This window comes from Marmota marmota, unplaced genomic scaffold (assembly GCF_001458135.2).
Source record: "Marmota marmota marmota unplaced genomic scaffold, marMar, whole genome shotgun sequence".
NCBI classification, from domain to species: Eukaryota; Metazoa; Chordata; class Mammalia; order Rodentia; family Sciuridae; genus Marmota; species Marmota marmota.
In genome coordinates, this window is record NW_026000164.1 from 20,459,984 (window position 1) to 20,467,645 (window position 7,662).

The following is a 7,662-nucleotide window of genomic DNA, read 5'->3' on the forward strand; positions in this document are numbered from 1 at the left end:
TCCGTCGCTTTCTGATGACATCAGATCTCTGCCATGTTGGTATCCCATGTGAATGGCAGCATTTCGTTCCCTTTGCCGGCCCTGGGCCAGAGCAGTTCCGGGAGCCGGAATTCGGCCGCTCCGTGCTCGGTGTATGTTCTGATAGGTGCAGGCTCCAAGAAGCAGTTTCCGCAGGTTATTTAGCACTGAGCCTGAGTAATTTGTCTGCGAGCCGCAGACAAAGAACATTACCTGTTCTATGGCTGAATGAGCTGCGATCAGTCGAAAACAGGGATGGTGACGTCAGCTCTCCAAGATGGTGGCTGCTGGCTTTCTCTGTGGTCTGACCGGTGTGGAGAACCGAATTGGACCGCTTCCTTCCCCCGTCTCAAACCCAGAATTCAGCACTGAGTATGGTGATTGCACAGCTGGCAGAAGCCCGCAGAAACTGCAGCGCTGTATCTTTGCGTTGCTATCTCCTCGTTTCCCAGCGCGCGCCGCAGACTCTAGCCACGGGGCGATTTGCTGAATAAGCAGCGTGACCCTCGGTGCGGGCAAATCTCTCGCGTTTGAGCCCCCGTAGCTGATCCTCGTGGGATGGAAATCCTTCCTCTAGGTTTTGGAGCACCCCAATTTTGCTGGAAATTCCTAACAAGATAGCTTTTAGCCGTTCTAACTCATCATTCTCCCGCACAGTGACGCAGTACACGGGGGTAATGCTCTCCCTTCGCCGCCATCTTCCCCTCCTCGAAACCTGGACAGCCATCTTAAGCAGCCATTTTAAGAAAAATTTCGCTTTCTCGCCCAAGGGCGTTTCTGAGAAAAGCTCACCACTCCCTCATACCAACCCCACCCTTAACTCCCATCCCCCTTCTTGTTTTAGGACCCACCTGGCTCTCATCCCTAATCCTGCTCCATAAAATTCCTGAACCCCAATCCTGTTTTACTTCTTTCCATCTATGGAGAGATGTGCCTTTATTTGTTAGCTCTGACAAACTCTCTATGTATCTCTGCCTGGTCTCCGTCTTTCATTTCTCACTAACCATCTCTTAGTTCCTCACTTTCTTTTCAAAAATAACTATTCATGATTTTGCCAATCACTGAATTATTAATTAAATGAGATCTCCTTGCTGATATATATATATATATATATATATATATATATACACATATTGGTTTTGGGGATTAAACCCAGGACCTTGTGAATTTGAGGCAAGCACTCTACCAACTGAGCTATATCCCCAGCCCTTAAACAAATATCTTAAGCGATATTTAGCACACAAAGGAAAGAACACAAATTGGTGGAAGTATAGCATTCAATGAAATTTCGAAATTGATACACCTGGATAATCACCACTCAGATGGAAAAGTAGGATGTCACCAGCACACCAGAGTCCCTTGCTCAGGTCACCTTCCAGTCATTACTACCCAATCCTCCCCAAAGGTCACTATCACCAAAGACTAGTTTTACCTGGTTTTGAAGCTTATATAAATGAAAATTTATGGGATGAATCCTTTTGTGTCCTGTTTCTTTTGTTTGACATAGAGTAACCGTAACATATGTAACTGATGGTCATTCCTACAGCTTACAAACATACCACAATTAATCTCTTCTTCTATTCTGAACATTGGAGAAATTTCCAGTTTGGCTGCTTATGAAGGATACTCGCATGTTCTAGTTAGTTCCTCTGAATGTACACAAACACACAACTCTGTTAGGTAGACACCCAGCAGTAGAAGTGCTTGATCATCAAACATGCGTATATTCAGTGTTTCCAGTTCTCTAGGAGATCGGTTCACCGTTTTTGTCAACATTTAGTATTATCATGTCTCTAATCATAGCCATTCTGGTGGCAGGTGCAGTGTCCTGTATGTGTCATTCATATTTGCATGTTGACTAAAGAGGTTAAGCAAGCTTCCATATCCTCACTGACCATTTGTGCAACTTCTTTTTTTAATATTTATTTTTTAGTTGTTTTAGATACAACACCTTTATTTTGTTTACTTATTTTTATTTGGTGCTGAGAATCGAACCCAGGGCCTCTCACGTCCTTGTCGAGCGAACTACCGCTGAGTCACAACCCCAGCCCTGTGTAACTTCTTTTGAAAAGTGTCTATTCAAGCCTTTTACTCAGTGTTCTACTGTTTATTTTTTCCTATTGATTTGTAGAAGTTATTTATACCTCTTAGATATGTGTCTTTTGTGGGTTATATGTAGTATAAATGTGGCTTGTTCTATGGCTGGTCATTTCGGTTTCTTCAAGGTGAATTTTGAGAAACAAAATCAATTTTTTTTTCTTAATGGTGTTTTGTGTCTCCTGTTTAAGAGATCTGTGCCTATGATGAAGATAGACCGGTGTGGTGGCACACACCTATAATCCCAGCATTGCAGGAAGCTGAGTCAGGAGGAACCCAAGTTCAAGGCCAGGCTCAGCAACCTAATGAGACACTCAGCAACCTAGTGAGGCCCTGTCTCATAAAGGAAAAAAAAAAGGGCTGAGGATGGAGCTCAAGGGTAGAGCACCCCTGGGTTCAATCACCAGTACCAAACCAAAATGAAAAAAGAAAGAAAAAAAAACTATAAAACTTTTAATTCTTTATGCTACATATATTTTGTGTTTGATAAATGTTTATTAAATAAGTCACTTTTAATTACTATTGATGACATATACTTTTTTGTCTGCCCTATTTGCCTGCCTTTGAAGGTACCACTGATGCCCCTTTCCTAGGACAGACCTCACCCCCAAATTCACAGTTCTCTGACCGAACTATCACTAGGAAGAGATTAAAGCTGTGTCAATGGACAGCATCCATGGGATTTGTGCTAGAAAATAGAAAGGAAGTACAGTTTCCTTTTCTATCTGTGGGCTCTATATCTTCAAACTGAACCAATGATAGTTTAAAAAAAGTTCAGAAAAACAAAAATTATGTGTTCAAAAATTGAATGTGAGCTGGGCGCTGTAGCACATGGCTGTAATCAGCGGCTTAAGGCTGAGGCAGGAGGATTGCAAGTTCAAAGCCAGCTTCAGCAATCTCCAGGTGCTAAGCAATTCAGTGAGACCCTGTCTCCAAATAAAAATACAAAATAGGGCTGGGGATGTGGCTCAGTGGTTGAGTATCCCTGAGTACAATCCCTGATACAAAAAAAAAAAAAAAAAATTGAATGTGTACAGACCTTTTTCTTGTCATTACTCCCCAAACAATAGAGTATAACAACTATTTTCTTACCATTTATATTGCATTTTATAAGCAATCTAGAGATGATTCAAAGGCTATGGGAGGAGGTATTAGGTTCTATGGAAATACTACATCATTTTATATAAAGGACTTGAGCATCCATCCACAGATTTGGGGATCCACACGGGTCCTGGAACCAATCCCCTGCAGATACTGAGGGACGGCTCTATTCATGGTTGTTTCATGTCATTATTGCTTAGGAATAGCAACTGCCCCATGGACCTCCACCAATGTAAAACATTTCCTAGCTCAGAGCTGTGCTTTCATCCACAGCTTTAGTCATTAAAGCGCACCCCCAAACATAATGGCCTAAAGCTGGAGGAAGGTGGGAATATCTTGCAGGGGCCCACAGTGAGTGTAGGAGGTGTTACTTGTGTACAAGGTAGGGATAGTTGTCTCTGTTGCATAGACGAGCTTGAGAAAGATGAAATAACCTACTCAAGCTCACAGGATAAGTAATTGACCTGGATTCTAAGCCAGTTATCCTTGGTTGATGGCCCCTCTACTAGATTGCAAAGCTTCCATCTATACCAACCATGTCTGAATCCTGAGCCAAAACTTTCCTCATGATAATACCAAGAACCTACAAAACCAGATAGGTCTCTGCTGGTAAGATTCTCTGGCAAAAGAGAAGTTTTCTTAGAATTACTTCAGAAGGTCTTTTGATGCTAATTCACAGCTGTTTTCACCAATCAAGAGGATTTTCTCACTCTGAGTAAAATAGAAGATAATTAAATGCAATTTTCATTGTAGCATCAAAGAGGAGGCCAAGAGAATAGTAGACCCACAACTCTCCTGGAAATTTCCCAAGTACAGCTACCACTGCCACCTGGGCCTTCCCGGTACAATTTCATTTTCAAATTTTGTCTAGTTAGATCAGTTATGTGAATTTTCCATTTTGAAAATGCAGCCACAATTTAAAAAATGGAATTCAGGAAATATTTGCCAAGGGCCTAGTAGGTACCAGGCATTTTCCTCAATGCTGTGGATGCCAAGTTGAACAAGCCAGATCAGTGGCAAAAACAAAAATGTTGAGTCCCTGCGTGTCAGCCTCAAGTTCTACCTGTCTTCTAATATCTAACAACTGTATTTTCCCCAATATCTCATCATCCCCACCACCAGGCATCGTTTCTCACTTGGTACTTGTAACTTCTATCTCTGTCCCTCCTTGACTATCCCAATCCGTTTTCCTAATGACAGTCACAGTGGCCCCTTTCAGTGTCTGCAAAGGCTCTCCAAGATCAACTTTCACCTCCTTAGCCCATCTATTTGCTCAGGCACCTATGAGCCTGTTCCCTGTTTCACCCCACTAACCACCTCATTCTAAATTCTAAAGGAATCCTGAGGTTCCCCAAAGCATCTTTCTTTCTCCTGCTTCATAGATCACCACATGAACTTCCATCTTCTACATCCCTTCCCCTCCCCAACCCGCCTTGAGTTGCAATACCAAGTGTCATTGCCTGAGTCCTTGTTTTCTTCTTTAAACTTCTGTGTGATGATGGAGACAGAATCCTGTTCTCCTTTGTACCCGGAGCCCAGCCTGGTGTCAGGAGTACCAGCCGTGCTCAGTCAATGCTTGTGTTGGATGCACATACCAGTGAATGAATGTAGTCAGGCTGTTAAGGCAACGCAGAAGAGGAAGCCAGGTTGAAATATCAAGAGGAGGGAGCAATCCCCCCGCCCCAAAGTAGGTGTTCCTTGAAATAAGTCCTGAGGGACCATCAGCTTTCAGCCTGGAAGGAGAACGGAAAGAAGGGCATGCTAAATGGACTAGCAGTTTGCAAGGGGATGCTGGCTTTGCTCAGCAAGGAAGTGAGAACTGAGGGTGCCAAGGTGCTGAGTGGGAGGAGGGAGGGAGGAGGAAGGGAGGCGGGAAAGAAAGGCAGAAGCTGGATGTGTGGGCAGGGGAGTAGGGTGTGGTTAAAGGATGAGTTTGCAATGTCTGCTGGAACACCCACACGGAGACATCCTGAAAGCAGACGATTAAATGGATCAGGGGTCAGGAGGGTGGTCTGGGATGGAGACACAAGCTTGGGTAGAGGTACATATGGATATTGAGGGAATTGATTGAATTATCCAAAGATACGGTATTTCACTGAGAAGAGAAGGAGCAGGACTGCATTCTGAACTGTCCTGACTTCAAGGGACAAATAGAGGAAGGGATTACCATAAAGACTGAGAAGAAGTACCAAGAAAATAAGGGAAAAAAGGAATATATGGGGCTAAAGAGCCAATGGAAGAGACTAGAAATGGTATCATAGGCTGCAGGTCAAAAAGTACCTATTGGATTCTTTGGTTTCTGTGACAGAACTGAGATGACGATGGGAAACTTGTCATTTGGAAAACGTCGTCATAAGATGCACACATTGTGCCACGGCTGGGGCTCTAAGGCCTACCACCTTTAGAAGTCGACCTGTGGCAAATGTGGATACCCTGCCAAGTGCAAGAGAAAGTGTAACTGGCGTGCCAAGGCTGAAAGAGGAAACACCACCAGGACTGGTCTAATGAGGCACCTAAAAATTGTACACCACAGATTCAGGCATGGATTCCATGAAGGAACAACTCCTAAACCCAAGAGGGCAGCTGTGCAGCATCCAGTTCCTCTTGGAAGTTTCAGCAATTGACCATCCAATAAGTGTTCTGGTTTTAAAAAATAAAAAGATAAGTGTCTGTTGGTATCATTTGACACTTATGTTAGATTCCTGTTTCTGGTATAACAAAATTGAGTTCACCCTCTGTTCCCCAAAGATTCAATCTGACCCACCTGCAAGATACTCACTTCCCAGGACCCGGAAATTCTTAACTAATACTGAAGTCCAAAATGTCATCTAAGCATCATCAGCTCAGAAATCACAAATAATATCATCTCTATTAAACATGGGTGAGGCTGTAGATCTAGTCCATCCTGGAACAAAATTCCTTTCCACCTGTGCATGTTTGAAGCTAGAAAACAACTTATCTGTCTCCGAAATATGGAGACACAGGCATCAGGTCATAGGTGCAGGCATTCCCATTGAAGATGGGGAGAAAATGGAAGAAACTGGGGAATCACCAGTCACATAAAATTTCAGTCTACAGACAAATAACATTAAGTTTTCAGACTTGGGAATAATCCTCGGTAATTCAAGGCTTCCCTCTTGGGACTCAAAGCTCAGCCCTCTCTGAGTCATCTTTCCTTTTGTTGAAATGTAGCTGGTGTTTGTAGCTGAGTAGTTTTATCAACCTATTTCTTACCAGTGAATTTTGGGGATCCACTAACCTTCTTAATACTTCATCCTTTCTGTCCTTTTCAATCCAAGTTGGCAGTATTTCAAAAACCTAGAGGATCTCTTGTATATGTCATGGGGATTCACTCCATCAGGCAAGAGGCTTATTCACAGGTCCTTCCCTGATCTTTCCTCCACATTTAGTGTTTGCCAAAATAGCTGAGAGGATTTATGTATGAGTTACATACTCTTTATTTTATTTTTTTCTATTATTTTATTTTATTTTGGTACTGGGGATTGAACCCAGGGATGCTTAACCACTGGGCCACATCTCCAGCCCTTTTTATATTTTTATTTAGAAACAGGATCTCAATAAGTTGCTGAGGGCCTCCCTACATTCCTGAGGCTGGCTTTGAACTTTCGAATCCTCCTGCCTCAGCCTCCAGAGCTGCTTGGATTCCAGGCAGGTACAACCATGCCTGGCTCACATTCTCATTCTCTCTCTCTCTCTCTCTCTTTCTTTCTCCTTCTCCCTCTCCCTCTCTCTTTCCCTCTCCCTTTCTCTTTATAGTACTTCATATAATTTATTAATGTCATTTTCTATAGGACACTGTGACATCAATATTGACCTCATACAGACAAAGAATGAAAGTTGGGTTTTCTTGTGTACCAAGTATAAAACATCTGTTAACAAGTTAGCATATACAACAGTTGTAAGAGATCAACTTTCAGGATGACTCAGTTTATACTAGTTGCTTCACATGGTTTTCCCTCAAAACTTGGATGCCACCCAGTGTCGCTGTGTTTGTGCAAATGCCTGCTGTGAACTACCGGACTACTTTCTTTTGCCAGCCCCACTTTTGCTTGTTTTACTGCTGCCACTGCTAGATTTGCCAGGTGATTTTGAAGAGAAGAGTCTTGTCATGAACTCAGATACATCAGGCAATTCATGGTTGGAATTCAGCGTATTCATTGACTCTCCATCTTCTGTCTCATGTCAGGATCACTTGTGTTGACCACTTTGGGCAAAAGCACAAATATCAATAATGGAAGAACCATCATCATAATCATTGGATTCATAAGAAAGTCTGTCCAGCCCCATGATTCCCTTTTAATAAAGTAAGAAGGTGGACCTGAAGATTTCTTTTTTCTTTATTAAATTATTTATTTTTCTAGTTTGTTATACATGATGGCAGAATGCAATTCATTTCATATTACACATATAGAGCACAATGTTTCA

General features: G+C 42.5%; 1 pseudogene; it reads left to right on the forward strand.

The window, feature by feature from the left end:
• The first annotated feature begins 5,531 nt into the window (after positions 1-5,531).
• On the forward strand, positions 5,532-5,843 carry LOC107149197 (annotated as a pseudogene).
• The last annotated feature ends 1,819 nt before the right edge of the window (positions 5,844-7,662 follow it).